Below are 14,388 nucleotides of genomic sequence, written 5' to 3' on the forward strand. Positions count from 1 at the left end.
AAAAAATGGGTTATAACATGTGCTGGACAATTGTATATATGCCCAATGGTAATGAAGAATGTGTATAATTGTTGCCTACACATGATGAAGCTTTGCTATTACTGCTTAGAAGTTAGTTAGGTTAAATGATATAGATAACAATCATGCCTTCTTTTTGCCACGGGGATGTATACTTTAACCTACTGCACTTGTCTGTAACTAAGCTTATTCCTTATTAAGGTCTTTTTCTCCAATTCACCTGAACCATGAGAAGTATCTTTGAAGGATTAGAGAAATATAGCCCTCTTCTGAGGGTCAGTAATTATCTGTGGAGGTTTCTAATTTAATTACAATCCTACCTCATCTCAAAATCCTTTGTAGTCTGAGGTTTGTTAAAGCAGCTAACTAGTTCGGTGGTTTGCTTAGAAGTGCTAGGGACGAGCTGGATGCACTAGACTGCACAGGATACTGTTCTTCTGAGCAAGCCCAAAGTCTGAAGGTGAGCTGTTTTCACTGAATGCCTTCAGCGGCTGTGCCATTCAAACAAAGCTGCTGTTAAAAGTGGTGTGTCTGCACATCAAAGTAAGACTTTAGCTTGGGTGTAAACTGATAGGACTATAGTTTGCACCTGGTTAATTGTCTTGGATTACATTGTGTGAACATACAAGTGTTGGCAGCTGTCACTACAAATATACCTCAGGGTATATTTGCTTAAACAGGTATAGAGCTTTGCTGCTGTTATTCTCAGTCCCTTCAAGGAGCAAGAGATTCCCTGGAATATGATGATGGCTTGCAAGAGCCTAAGTAACATTTTTTGCCATGGAGTACAGATAAAGAGTAAGTAATTGTTTTGCTAGATTAACTGAGCCAGTTCCAAGCTGTCCCCTATCCCAAGGAGCACTTATGGAAGCTCTGGTGCATCAGCCCTACATGCAGATGGATTTCTGCATTTTGTGGCCTCCCAGCATGATGTAGGCAAGTGGTAGTAGAACAGGAAGCAATTCATGTGTCAAAGGCAACTGAGTACGCAAAGAATAAAATCCATATCAGTTGTTTTGAATGTCGTTCTTGGTCTGTTGAATTCTCTTTTATCTCATGGTTGAGTGTGTGTATACATATACAGTTGTTTAATGGTTAAACTTAGAATATTCCATATGCCTATTATCAAAACTGTCTGTGAGGTTTCTTAAAAACAAACATTTCTAGATTTGGGCTCTAAATTTATTTATCAATGGATAAAGATAAGTTTTCTTTCAAAACCATTCTTAAAGGATCTAAAAAATGCCTAAATAATTGAAATCTATTTCAAATATACTGTTAAGATCTTTGGTACCATCCTGTTGTATTGGAAGGTAAATTACACGCGAGTATTTATAAAATAACTTGAAAAAGAAGTTTTTGGTTTGGGAATATCAGGAAAAAGCAGAGCTTTGATTTTAATTTTTTTTTTTAAATCGAGAAACATAACATCACTGTAATGTTTCATCTTGAGAATAAATAAAGATAAGACTGGCTATGTTTTCATAACAGCTGGCAGAGATATATTTCTATGTGGGAGTGAAATAGCAAGAGTTTCCCTTTTGGCTAATGGAAATGGTTTCCATGAGGTAGTTTTCAATTGGCCTCTTTTTTTAATTGAAGTCTGTCCTTAAAAAGGTAGGCAAAAAGAAGATGTGATAGGAGGCACAATATTAAGGCCAAATAATCTGTTTTAATGGGTAGGCTTATGCTATCTATGCTCTTCCTCTGCTAATGAAATCTTTCCCTGCCAGGTGTTAAAAGCCCTCAGCTAACCATGAACCAAGATCACTGCTCAAATGCACATACACAAAGACATACTTGGCATTTAGAAAGTGCAGTTCATAGATTCATTTAAGAAGAAAAGGAAGACTACAGACAGCTCGTATGCACTAATTGGACATGGCTCCCTGCTCTTGGAGCTGTCCTTGAGGTTATTCCTTGCAGTGATCTGTAGAAAAATCAAGGCTTATACAAGTTTTCAGGAGGAGAAGCTGTCTGTGTAATTATTGAATTAAAAAAAAAAAAAAGCTGTGTGGAAACTGAAGGCTCAGCTGTAGCAATAAGGTGCAGCATGCAGTGAGAATAGTCTCATCTGCTGAAAAGGTGCACCCCAAGGGCTGCTGGAGCTGCTTCTGTTGTGTGACTTCCACTTCTGTGTCTCAGGTAAAGTACCATTCTATTCTGTTATACTGTATAGCCTGGGGGACAGTCCGGCTGTAAAGCTTAAGAGAATTACACAAGTCAGTACCCCTGTTCAGTGCTGTGTGCTGAAGTGGTCAATTCAGAGTTCATCAAAAAATATATGCCTGCAGTGCTCAGACCCGACCTCGGTTTCAGTTGTGGAGCATCTGCAATTGGAAGATTACAGCAGGATGCTGAAGGCAGGAGTACATTCCAAGAGTAAGGCACTCTGAGCTCCAGGCCTGGGTTGTTTTGTAGTCCTACAGCAGGAAAAACCGCTCATGTTGTTATTGTGCAGATTTTCTTGTATGGATATATTCAAAGTGTCTCAATTTCTGATGATACAGAGTGACCTGGAAAAGAAAATAATAGCGTGAATTCTGGAGCTTTTGTTTGAAGCACTGGCTAGCTTCTCAGTTGGCTTAGCTCCTGCTGACTCGACTGGTGCTCTGGCAGGAGGGCACTCTCCCTGAGCAGAGCTGCATGTCAGCTTGAGGTCACTGATGGTACATCCTGCTCAAGGCAAAAACCTACCCTGCATGCCTGAAAGAAGCTTTGACAATAAACCTTTTAAGAGCATTTATTATGAAAACACAGCGTTACTAATACCCTGAAACAGTGGATTTGGATCAATTTGAAATGTGGCATTCTTATCAACCTTAAAAGCCTGAATAAATTAAAAATATGCAGAAACCCTCTGTACTGAAACTTGTTGATTGGATCTGTCAGCTTTCTTTAGAGGGAGCAAAATAATTTATTTTTGGCTATTTTTGGTACAAATTCTGAGGTTCCCCACAATCTCTGTACTGCTGTAAATCTAGGGCCTGGCAATCCTGTTTCAAGCTGGTTTAATGTCAGTACTGTCCATAAGCTGAATTCTGGGGGTTTAGTCAAGCTTTCTCCTATGTATCTATGGTCACCATTGGTGGTATTATGCTCACCTGTGAAGCTGTTTTTTTCTGGCTCATGTGCGAGCAGGCACTAGGCAGCTGGGACATCTACTTGGCCCCCAAGTTCCACTTGACCATCACCTCTAAGCCACTGGAGGAAGTCTCCAAAGTGATTGTATGTAGAGCAGCTTATGCATCTTTTAGGCATCTGCTTGTGATGGTCTGCCCTAGATAACTCTTCTTATCTGGAGACCTTAGCCTTCTGAAGAAAAACAATATACTTCCAAGGGTAAGAGGAGAGAGAAATTTCACAGCTTTTCAAGCCTTGATATTTGAACAGAATTATTAAAAATCCACTGAATTACTAATGGACAGGTCATTAGTATTGATTTGTCTAAATCATTCTTGATATCTCTGGAATCATAAATGTAGATGAGGTGTGAGCACTGCTGGGTCAATTCCTGAAAGGCTGACTGGCCAAATACAGGGTTTTTTCTGAATAAAGATGGGGACTGCAGACTGGCATTCCACCTTCCTCTCAGGTGCTGCCTTTCCTTTTCTCAGTTTTCATTTTTGAGAAAGGCATCTTGATTGCAAAGATTTTTTCCAATTGCAATAAAATAAAAGATGAGGACAATTTCTGGTTTTTATGGGAATATAGTGCCAATACAGGGAAGAGGAGGATCGTTCTATCTGCTTGTCAGAGGACTTGTCACCTATTCTTATGCTTTACACTTGTATTGGGGCATTCACTGATGTGCAGTGGCACCAGTGCTTTCACTTTGCAGCTCACTGTGACCCAGTTCCTTTACCATACTGAGCGAAGAAGGGGCAGTTCAATGAGTTCTCAGGGCTCAGAGAAAATGAGTCTTGGTGAAGGGCAAACTGTATGCAGATAAAGGCAGAAGTAATTTCTTCCAATTACTTCCCAGTATTTACATATGACAAAAGTTTTTAATGGCACCTTGACTTGTATGGTTCATTGTGCTGGCTGGAGTATTGATCCCCTTCTCTGATAAGACAGAAAGGGGGGATGGAAGCTTCCCCCAGCACCACTGTACTTGACAAGGAGGGCTAATTTGTATGATTGATACTGATTTTCTTTAATCATGCTCTTGTTTCCAGAGTCCTGGAGAACTGAAGCATCCTCTGCAGTGGGCTGCTCCTGAAAACTTTGCCTACTGTAGAAAGTCCTAGTTTTGCTTCAGGGCTTGTAAAGCACGTCTTCCTCCCACCTTGAATCTCAGAATGGTTTCGGTACTTCTGGAGACTGTCTAGTCCAAACCCCTGCTCAAAACAGGGTCACCTAGAGTGGGTGGCCAGTCAAGTTTTGAATATCTCCAGTAACGGAGACTCCATAACTTTTCTGGGCAAACTGTTCCAGGCTGTGACCACTCTTACAGTACAAAAAGTTTTATGTTTGAATAGAATTTACTGTACTTCTGTTTGTGTCCATTTCCTCTTATCCTTTTGTCAGCCACTGAGCAGAGTCTGGCTTGGTCTTCTGCACCCACTCCCAAGAGGTATGTATACATCTTGTTAAGATCCCCCTGAGCCTTCTCTTCTCCAGGCTGAACAATCCCAGCTTGCTCAGCCTCTTCATGTATGTCAGGTGCTCTGATGCCTTAATTGTGTCTGGCCTTTTGCTAGACTCGCTCCAGTATATCCATATTTTCCTTGCAGTCTCATTTGCACTGGTTGTCAGCTGTGTCCTGGCTGAGTTTAATATGCTGGGGTTTTTTTGCATCCTAACCACCTTAATGATCATCCTTCTCCCTGTGGGTAGCATGTGGTACCACATTTGAAGCTTTATCTGGCAAGTGCTTTCTTTGGCAAAAGTAGTAGATAGATTAAATGTTCTGAAAATGAAAGTGAATCTTTCCTGCCTTGGTCCTGAGGGCCAGGGTTCACTGACTATTGGATCACTGCAGGCTTCACAAGCTGTTTCCTACTGATCCGGTGAGCGCATAGTTGGAGAAGAAACTTTGTGGAAACAAGACAGGTTGGAGTTGCTTAATTGCAGCCAATCTTGTAGTTGATGGTTCTGTGACATGTGCCTGTACAGTGTTCATGCCTAAAGCTCTGAAATAGTGTTTGGTTGTTTGATGTTTTGGGGTTTTTTTTTCTGCCCTAGGCTATGAATTGCATGGTGTGGGCTATTTTGTTTGTTTGTGTGTGGGGATGGGTGTTGTGGCCCCTTGCTGCACGTTTCTTGCTAAGCATGACAGTGGGAAGTAGGAGAGTTAACATCTGGTTAGTGCTGGTTTTGCTTTTCTGCGAGTAATGCCTGATATTAGCTGTATTATGGCCTCAGGGATATGCCAGGCCAGACTTTGGTGTGCATGTGAAAGGGATCTGGTTGCACAAATACCTCACGCAAAGGTGAGGACCTGTCTGAAGTATCTCTAGAAAGCACTGAGGCTATGTGCTCTTCAGTCAAGCCTTGTATGTGGTTTCTGTACTATATACACAGAGACTCATGCAGCCTTTTTATTTATAGCACTTAAGTAATAAGTTGTGGCACAGATGGGACCTACGATATTGGACAAAACAGCCCACAGTTTCACTGCTGCAGTACTGTAATTATTAATCCCGGAAACCTATGTGAGAGGCCAGTGTACTTGTTAGAATGAGGACTTGAGTGAATTCCACGGGTAACCCAGTTTAAACACAGTGTCCCTCAGTTGTGAATGTCTTTCCTTGTCATCCAGCCTGTGGTGCACAAAGGGTGTCAATCTAGCAATTGTTCTCACGAAATTTAAAGCATTACAGTTAAATAGGGGCTTTCTCCTGTAAACACTGATCCAGACTACTTGCTTCTTGTCAAAGCACCTGAGGTAGCAAGACTTTGGAAGGTTCTCAGGAGAGACTCTGGAAGTAGATAGGAATGCTGGGGGAAAAGGGGTTTTGGCAATTACTACCTCTGTGTGCTCTCTGTGGCAGGCAGGCACATTAGCTTCATTCCTGGTCTGTTTTCCTCTCCTACAAAGCCTAAATACAAGGGACAAGCTTGTGTGGGTTGCTAAGCACTGTGTGTAAGAAAATCAAAAGGAAAACAGAGCTGGGCCATAGACCAAAACCATTGCTTTGGGCACCCTACAAAGGGCCACAGAAAGAGCTCTCGCTCTGCTGCAGGTTGCAATTTCCTGGCTCCCTGTGTAGCACTGATCTAGGGTTTCGGAGCCATGTGGCCGGGAGAGTTTTAGTGGGTTTTCAGAGTTTAACAGTAGCCATATGGTACCCATTCACTATTTTTTAAATGGGTTGATGTTAAAAGGCCAAGAAATTCACATATTGTGTAGCTCTAGTTGTGCTGGAATTATATTTACTACTAAGGGGCCTGCAGTACAGCAAGAAAAGCAAGACACATTTTGTCTTTAACATGCAGTGTATTATGCTAAGGCAGCAGCTGGTGATAAGGGCCTTGGGTCGGGTCCTGCACCGTAATGGGGTTTCTTCAATGGGTGATACCATTTGCAGCACTCTGCAGGAGGCCTTACTGCTGCGTGAACCTCACTTTACTACAAGGAGGAGGAAAATGCCAGTGAGTCTTTCTGATGTGATTTAAGAAGTTGTCTGTTCTTTGCTTCTGCCAGTCTTCTACCTTCAAAGCAGAGCTGGTGAAATGAAATGAGTGTATAAGCCTCAGCTCTTTCAAAGTAAGGGTGGGAAACTAAAATTAAACCTTTCACCAGAACTTGATGCTCAGCTGTTTGACTCTGTACTGGAGAACTTAGGGTGAAGCTAGGCAGCTGGTTCCCTCCCCTCTGCAGCAGGAGAAAGCATGGGTGGCAGAAATGTGGCGCTGAACAACTGCGAGCACTAGTATCTCCATGGGCCACCATTAGTTCTTCTGAGTGTTTGCCCATGGCCATAAGGAAGGAAATGGGTTTAAATGCAGTGCAGTGGAACGCCCTCTAGTCATGTGTCCCTTCCTTCTCTGCTGAAGTCAAATGTCTATATTTGGCACATCCTAGGCTGTTGTCATGGAAATGGTTGTATTGACACATCCATAGCAGAGCAGCTTTGTTCTGTACAGAAGGATCACAAGGACGATGGGTGAGAAAGGAAGAGGTCTGTTCTCAGCATTCAGATGTTCATATTTGTCCTTCAGCTTCTTAGCTCCAGTTGGAAGGCATACAGCTGTTGGATTAGTTGTGTTGAGCCAGTATTGAAAGAATTATGTAGAACAATACCCAACATTTTGACTTTTAACACAGAGCATTACTGAACATCACACAAGATAGGATCCCCAGTTACAATAGCTGCCTCCTACATAGCTAGTATGCCACTGATTAGCACCATTGCAGAGCAGGAAGATCTCTGCTCAGTCCTTTTTACCATGTACTTCTAGCTCATGTGAGATCTTGCATGTTCCTACAAAGAGAAAATGCACCTAGTATTCTGAAAATGGTAGGAAAAAACACTTATTCTTTGTGCTCTCCGTTTGAACATTGTAGCTGGAAATGTCAGGGACTGTAGCCAGATATTTCCTCCTCAACACATGGAAAAGAGTAATACTGAAGAGTTAATGAAGGTGAACTTGGAGGGTAGAAGTTTGTAATTTTGGCAGATTTTGTACCTAGTATGCTTTCTGCTGCTGCCAGGCCACCATGCACTTCCCCCAAGACAGCTGTGGGAAGGGGAAGGAATAGAAGAGTGAATAAATGTTGGATCTGATCATGTCAGAGTATTTTCACAGCCTGTTGCTACAGGGAGCTTCTCAGCTTCATGCCAAGAAGAGTCAGAAGATAAGAAACTTCAGAAGCAGTGAGGGAAGCTGCATCCTGCGGCTCAAAGCAGAGCTCTGCAGGGTTCTTTCCTCTAGTGCCTGGATCTGTGGGAGGAGTTCCTCCCCCTTCCTGTGCATCTTGAACATGGTGGGAGTGTATTTCAATGCTTTTAATCAGATATTTGGTGTTTGGTTGCTGTTTTGTTCTCCCACACACACACACTCTGTTAAATGTGCAAATAGAGGCTGGTACATGCTTAGTAAAAGCAATGCTGTTTCTAATGCAGTCTGGATATGTATCAACCATGATCCAAAAATCATCAGTCAGACTGCAGATAAGGATGGCCTTTTCTTGTTCCAAGTCAAAAATCTTCACTTAGCATGATGACCCCTGTGGATTGGACAGAATACAAGTAAAGGTAGTTCCTGCCCCTGCGTGGCAACTGTCCCATGCACTCCAGATCCCCCTGTAAGAAGGAAGGGCAGGACTTACACAGAATCCATCCCTGCTGTGCTCCCAACCACTTTTAAGTGCTTTAATGGATTTCATCTTTTCAGATTTCAGGAATGTTTATTTGTTAATCAGCTTCCCAGATTCTGTCATATATGAGCAATGCATATTAGGGTAGTAAAAAGCATTTGTAATTAGTTTCCCAAAACCTAAGCTTTCAAATTTTGCACTGCAGATTTGATTAAAAGAACAAGTCTTGTTTCCTGGTGCTTTTTGTGTGTTTATGAAGGGAACCAGATTGGAAGGATTTTCAGTTTGTGTATAAATTTTGCAAGATTAAGAACACCATCTTAATTTTTAGCTGCTTATCTGTGCCAGCTGTTCTGCCTGAGAGAGCTTCTGCTTCCTTCAGGGTGCTGCGGCCCTAGCACAAACTGGTCACCCTGTAAATATTGGCAGATTAGGGTTACAGAACCCATACTATTGCTGTTGTTCAAAAAAGAAGCATCAACAGCAGCAACCTGGAACTTACTGTTTATCTTCGATTAAAGCCAAATACTGAAAAATATTCTGTACACTTGGCCCTTAATTGTCATGACAAGTGAAAGGAAAGATGGTCAATACTTATTATTAGATGCTATTATGTATTTATTATAAGATACCATTTATTAAATAAAATGCATATTAATTTCTCCTCCTCCTTTCTAGGAAGATAGTTCTATTGGTTAGTGATAGCACATCTAAATTGCTGCCCTGGGCAGAGAAGACGAGAGCCTTGCATGGCTTTTGTCTAGCGGATGTGGTTATGGTTGAATAATGGAATGAATGAAACAAGTAGTATAATCAGAACAAGTTCCCAGGCAGTTTTTCATGCTAGAAATTGGGGAAGACCTTAAAGGAAAGTATTTCTTCTTAAAAAGTTATTTTTATGTACATTTTCTTGGAGCAAAAGGTCCAGTAATCTTTTCAGATCAAGCAACCTCACCCAGGGAAGGAGGGCCAATCGGCTGCTTTCAGTTCATCTCTCTGGTGAACTTTTTCTTTTTATATCTCACAACGGCAATATAGAACACTTGTTTTCTGTTTTTTGATTGGGACCACCTCTGAGGCAAATGTCAAGCAACTGTTGTAAGTATGCTCACTGCTTTGGTAGCATAGCAGAAAAGGTGAAGAAATTGCTGGGAGCTTGGATATATATATGTTCTGTTGAGCTGTACGTTGACTCTGGTAGAAAATTAAGGCAGTTTGCAAACTAACCTTTTTTTAAAGATAGCAAAGGTATAGAACTGCTGTCCTTATCTGGCTTCTTTAAGGGGAAGTAGATAGAAATCTCTCCTGACACTGCTGTGGAAAATTTTATACAGTGGAGAATCAGAAAATGCCAAATGCAAAAATGTGATCATCTCTAATGTAGGATGCCAACTTGGCTTATACAGAAAGTCCATCTCTATTATTTAGCAACATGAGGCATTTCGCACACAAGCTATTTTGCCCAGCCAAAACCTGCTCAGCTACACATTGCAACTCTCACTGGTTTCACAGACAGTGTTTTCACCTGGCTATCTGGTGTATCCAGTTTGTGTGTGTCTGGCTGCAGTTATGGCAGGCATCGTGAGTTGTTCAGAAACACTTTTAGCAGGCAGAATTTAAGAGTTGGGAGGCCTGTTCAGGAGGAGCAATATAAATTGAGGTTTTCTGTCTGGAGGGCATCAGACCTTTGTCAGTATAGAGGTGGTATGTGCTCAAAGTGGATCCAATCCTTGTGTTTTACAACTTCCAGAGTAACCTGTAACTATTGCTAGCTGACTTCAATTAGCTTTTACTTTTCCAAAAGCAAATCATAGAATTGTGTCTGGAATTAAAATTTAGGCTTTCCAGTAGGTATTGCTCTACTTGTATTGCCATGAACTGAAATCACCTCCTGCAAGGAAGAATAGTATGTGGGTGAGAAGATGGAAAGTTTCCAAAACAATCATATAATATAAGGTGACATGGAAAATTAAAAGCTGATTTGCCTGAGAAGTTAGCTCTGACTCACTAAATCTTGCTCTGTTCAATGCTTACAACTATCTAAAATATCCACTTAGTTGTTTGATGTATGGATCTGCTATTGCTGGCCTTCAAGGAAATGCATTTGAAATTGGTGACTTGCTCTGTGAACAAGTAATTAGCATGAGGTATCAAAAGAATGAATTTGAGTGCACAGAAGTGAAGACTTTCTGTGCTATCAACAGGAAATACCAATGGCTTACAGTGGGCAACTTCTCATTGTTATTATAATTCAAATACTGTGAGTTAATTGGTTAGGGGTAGAGGAAGCTCTTAATTGGAATGTAAAAAATAAAAAGAGGGAAACATGCAGGCAGAGCACTTAGCGCTAGAGAGAAAAGTACTCTGCAATATAAATTAGACTACACCTGTAGCATAGTTTTGGTCTGCATCCAGTGAAGAATTTTGCACTACATAGACTTGATAGTCAACTTATTTGCAGTTAATGCTAATTTATGATTAAAATATTCTTGCCTCTGCTTTGTGATGGTTGTTGCTTGTGAGACTGGATAAAATAAGGACAAAATAAGATGAGCATGAGATTTGTGTGATACAAGATGAGTTTTGTGACTAAGATTGGAATATCTCTCCATCAGTGGACTTTTCTGGTGAAGAACTTGTGCCTCAGGTTAAGAGTGGATATGCTCACTGTCAGGCTGGTTGTATCCCCTCCTACAGACTCACAGGCAGAGGCATTTAACCTCTGGCATTGCTTATGCAGAAAGGAATTCAAGGAGTGGTTGGTATCCATTTCAGATACAGTTTCACGCTTGATGAAGCAATAAATACAGAAGCTAGCTTACAAAGCTGTAAGTTCCTGAGGAGGACTGTGCTTTATTTATATTGATGCTATTTTTTGATGTCAGACAAAGCCTGTAACTCACTTCTAAAATGAAGCATCAGTTTATGGGTGTAATTATTGGAGGCTTATTAGTGATAGCAGGAGATAGACTGATACTCCAGGAATTCAGTTCTGCACATATGTGTCATATTCCTGTGCTGGACTTCCAAATTTTGTGCATTACCACTCCAGCAGCAGCAGAGACTGCAAGGTAGTGAAAAATACTGGGGTTTCTTTTGGGGGCTTTTCTGTGTCTGAAAAGTAAAGGCTTTCAATGGTGTGTTTCATGTAATTTCCTCAAGGTTTCCAATTAGCCGTTACAAATTAAGAAATTAGCTGCTTGTTAGCTTTTCATGTTGAAACACTTGCCAGAGGAAGGACATAGTTCAGCCCCTGGAGCCATGAGCCAGTGGATGGATGTGTCACATGCACTTTAGCTAGATCACCTCACCCTTTTACCTCTTTAGCTAGATTACCCCTGGAAAATCCTCTGGTGTTTCCTGCCAGCTGGCCGTTCATGAAGGCCTTGAGCTAGATAGCTTAGAACCTTGGGAACTTGAGTGGAATTAAGTTGGATGAATCTAGGCCCTAATCCCCATTTACCTAGGTGTTCTCATCTGTGGTTTAACAGTATTAGTTACTGTACGTGCCAAGGCTGAGGTCTTGGTCATTAATGCTGAAAGAAATTGAAGACACTATTATTTTCCATGCATGAGCTTCCAGAAGTTCTGTGCTATCTGGAGAGCTATAACCAAAAGGCTTTAAGTGCTCTCTGTAGGGTGGTGAATCTCTGTGTTGGGTTCAGTCTGCACTGGAAGGAGGTTCTGTCACTCTTACTGGTTGTGTTGTGTGACCTTGGTTGGTGGGACATGTAAACCCACCTAAGTTTGTATAACCTTTCCTGTGACACTTACCATGAACAGAAGTAGGACTGTAATTGCTTAGTGGAGCCCATGTTTGGAGTGAAATCTTCTCATCTTTGACTAAGAACATACAGAATGCCTTGCCTTCTGAGTATACTCGCCACATGTGGACATCTTTTCTAGGAGACAAAGGAATACCTGTCTGTGGTCACACTCTTACTTTGATCTGATGGGATGCCTAAGCTTAGCCCTGGGATGAGAGAGGGACAGATAGAAAGTCCCTGTAAAGAGCACTCTGTCATTCTTAAATGGGCAACAGAACTTTTTTTTGCAAATGGTATTTTTGTCTAACTAAAACCATCAGTCTTTGGTGCCTCTTTTTACAGATGCCAGCTGAACTCTTGAATAATTCTGTGCAGTTTTGCTTTCAGAGGAATAGGAGCATTTAATGATAATGACTCTTACTGAGGAACTGAATTTAGAGTATCTGTAAAATCTTAGCTTGACACCTAAAATGGAACACAGAAAAGGACTATTCCTAAACCCATAGCAGCGATGAAAGAAGTGGAAAGCATTAGCCTCCTAAGCCAGTGTGACAGCTTTTTTTTTCTATTTTATTAATGTTTACTTTAGAAACAGAGATATACTTGCTCAGTTTGTTCATTTTCTGAGACTAATTTATGTTTTGAGTTCAGCCATACTATTTTCCCTAGTGCTATGGAATTTGATTATACTAACAATGAAAGAAAAATCCAGTGAGTTGATCTAGAGATAAGCATAATTTATTATGGAAGGAGGAAACTCAGTGGGATGTCTTATCACTCCAGTTTTCAGTAATAGAAGTAAACTATTCAACTGGCTTTGTCCAGATGTTATGGCAGACAGAACTCCAGAACTTTGGCTGCAACAGTTGTAGAAAACAGAGTTAATCACTTTGGCACTTGGGAAGCTAATTTACTTAGCTCTGAAAAATGAGGAGCCTGGGAATCTTTATGAAAAGTAAATTTGGGAATAAACGACTATAATGAAGTAAAAACTAATCAGCTAGTCCAAAGCCTGAAGTAAATGAATACTTTTGAGAAAATACTACAGACCAAATGCATTGTTCAAAGGTGTCAGGAGGTGTATTATAAACCCAAGGCTCTTACTTTGAGGAAATTTTATTACTGCGTACAAAACCCACGCAACCTATGATGACAAATAGCACTTTGTCTTTCCCCACTCCTGTGAAGAGACTTCACTATGAAAGCGCTAAATTTTTTGCTACATGTTGTGTACCTGGTTCAGGCCTGTGAAGAGTAAGGCCAGAAGAACATGAGAAGCTCAGGACCGAGTTTGTACATTGCAGAGGGCGTTACTTTAAGTTTAGAAGTTGGACAAACTGTGTAAACTTTTTCTGCATTTTTGATTTTGGTTATTTGGTAGGTTTGCTTGTATTACACAAAAATTGTTCCAAGTTCTGTCCTGCTCCCATCTGTTCTTGGCTCTGGCTGACTTCTCTGGGAGCAGTGAAATGTGCAGTTAGATTCCACTTGTGCAGAATACATCGCCACAGTAAGTTGAAGGCTGGTTCCAAACTCAAATGTCTTTCAATAAAAAGACAAGATTTTCCTATTTGTATTTTAGCCAAGAGTCTCTATCTTTATGCCTCAAGCACCAATTTAGTGCCATGTTTCAGGACAGAGGACAATCTCTCGCTGTCTTGGGTCAGCGAGTCCAGACCATCTGGATTTTATTCCCGACAATGACAACTAACTGGAAGAAGGAAGCACTACACCTGATTTGAGTCTAATGTACTATCTTAGTTGATTGCATTTTACAATCACAGAGCATTAACTGTAAACCTGCTGATATATCAGGGCATGATAACATTAACACTGACCAAAATTAACAGAAACCTGACCTGAACTAAGAGTGGGGGAATTCGGTGCTAGTAATTGTGGTTTTACAGCAAGGTTTCAAAACAGGATTAAAAAAAGATACCTCCAATGTTTGAGGTGGCAATAAAGATTTGGAACGTGATCATCAGTTGAAGACATTAGTGGAGTTCTCTCTGTGCAACAAGTATTAATCAGCAATATATCACCTTTGCATGGTTGTATTAGGTCTGTAAAATTAACAGGAAGAGAGAATGTTATCTTTTTAATTAAAATAGGTAGGTCTGATCAAATGTGCTTACCAGACCTTTTAATAAGAATGATTCCTACTTTAAGATCATACTTCCACTCTTAATTTAAAAACACAACTCAGGGCTTTAAATAATTGAGCTACAAGGATGTAGCTCTTACAGGAAGAGCAAGAGCAGGTTTTTTGTTTTCTGTGAGGGTCACACAGTTAGGTCTTATACTGTTCATGGAAGAGTTCAGTTGGGTCAGCTCTTC

This window comes from Egretta garzetta, unplaced genomic scaffold (genome assembly GCF_000687185.1).
Source record: "Egretta garzetta isolate BGI_Z169 unplaced genomic scaffold, ASM68718v1 scaffold161, whole genome shotgun sequence".
NCBI classification, from domain to species: Eukaryota; Metazoa; Chordata; class Aves; order Pelecaniformes; family Ardeidae; genus Egretta; species Egretta garzetta.